This window comes from Austrofundulus limnaeus, unplaced genomic scaffold, assembly GCF_001266775.1.
Source record: "Austrofundulus limnaeus strain Quisiro unplaced genomic scaffold, Austrofundulus_limnaeus-1.0 Scaffold24, whole genome shotgun sequence".
Taxonomy (NCBI): domain Eukaryota; kingdom Metazoa; phylum Chordata; class Actinopteri; order Cyprinodontiformes; family Rivulidae; genus Austrofundulus; species Austrofundulus limnaeus.
In genome coordinates, this window is record NW_013952426.1 from 3,506,131 (window position 1) to 3,508,129 (window position 1,999).

Here is a 1,999-nt window from a genome sequence, read left to right on the forward strand (position 1 = left end):
AATATATATATTCTGTGTGTCTCCTGGGGGAGAAGCCCCCCTTGTCCTTAAAACCTAGTGACACCCCTGTTAAAGGTTAAAATACACGACCAGACAAACAGCAAAAAAATAAAACTCCAAGAGAGTTTACTAAATAAAACCTCTTCTCTGAAAGATCATGGCAGCACATCTACGCAAAGTTTAATCTGAACGAACCACAAACCTTTAGATGAGACCAAAGTAGARATGCTTACCTATAATGCACAGCATGTTTGGAGAAAACCAAAAAGCATATCAGCACCTCACACCATCTTTGAAGTACAATGGAGGAGGGKTGATGATTTGAGCCTATTTTAAAACTTACATCAAGTTGACTGAAMTTCTCTGTAGGATTCTAGAATTAAAGGTGAGGTCGGACAGTTGAGGCTTATCTGAAAATGGATAATTCAACAGGATAATGACCTCAAACAAGGCAGCAAATCTTCACTCGAACAACTGAAAAGGAAAAAAARATTAAATCAATCAAGGTTCAGTCAAAGACCTCAATCTGACTGAAATGCTGTGGTGGAGTCTCAAGAGAGCTGTGCAGAAACAAATGTGTGAAACCTCAATGAACCGAGCCATCGTTATAAAGAAGAGTGGGCCACAGGAGCTGATAAATCCATACAGAAAACCACTGCAGAGAGTTATTGCAGCTAAAGGAGGCTRTGCAGGCTGCCAGATCACAGAGCTTGGTTATCCACTCGTAACTTTTTCATTTCAGCTTCATTTCTGTTTAATAAATAATGATGTGGTGGAATCTGTTGTGTGTTTTTGTACACTTGAGGTTAGATTTGCTCTTCTCTCACTATTTTTGTGTGCAACTGTGTGCACCAACTTTAGTGAGGTATACTAGAGAGACTATATGTCACTTGGATGGCCTGGGAATGCCTTGGAAGAAGAGAAGAGATGAGTATGGAAAGAAATGTCTTTGCCCCTCTGCTCAAGCTGCTGCCCCTTTGACCAAACTGGAAAAATCAAAAGATGATGGATGATATTAGCAAMCAGGTAGAATCAACCAAGGATTACTGAGTGACATCACGGTAGTCCAAACATCAATGCTCATTTCACAAACGTTAACATCCATTTATCCATCCCTTTTATCCTATACACTATATCATCAGGCTCAAACTTGTGGGTCTATCTCCAGCAGCCAACCAACAGGTGAATGACAGGGTCTACCATGAGCAGGTTGCCTATCCATCACAGTAAGGTTGCACAAAATCATATTATGCRCAAATAATCATCAGAAAATCTATCAACATTTAATATTTGGCATAATGGAATTACTGCAATTAGTGCCTTGTGATGAYCTATTTGTGTGTGAAACACACTTTCACTATTATGCGTGCATGTGAGACCAATGGCAGAAAGGCAGCGCAGAGCAACTAATGCTAATCCCAATCCTACAATCTGACACACCGGCGTAAACTGAAATAAGAGGAAAACCAGAAAGGCAGTTCAAGGCCACAACGTCGGCTACATGGAAGTGTAATTGTCATCTATTAACCGTCATATTAATTGCCACAATTGATCATGGCAAACTTTTTGACAACATTGCCTAACCCTACATCACAGAGCCAACAGAAAGACACACAGGATGGACAACCATGTTCTCACACACAAAGGGCCAATTTGGAGTTGATGGTTAACCTATTATTCATGGTATTGATTTGTGGGAGTAAACTGAAGTATCCATCCATCCATCCATCATCTATACCTGCTTCTTCCTTTCAGGGACACAGGAGTCACTGTTGCCCATATCCAGCAGTCACTGTGTGAGGGGCAGGTAGAAGGTCTCAAGTCCATCACATGGACACATAGAGACAGATGAGACAAACAACCATTCACTCTCTCACACGCGCCTAGGGACAATTTCAGCAAGTGAGTAAGTGAGTAAGTAAGTAAGTAAGTAAGTAAGTAAGTAAGTAAGTAAGTAAGTAAGTAAGTGAGTGAGTGAGTGAGTGAGTGAGTAAGCGAG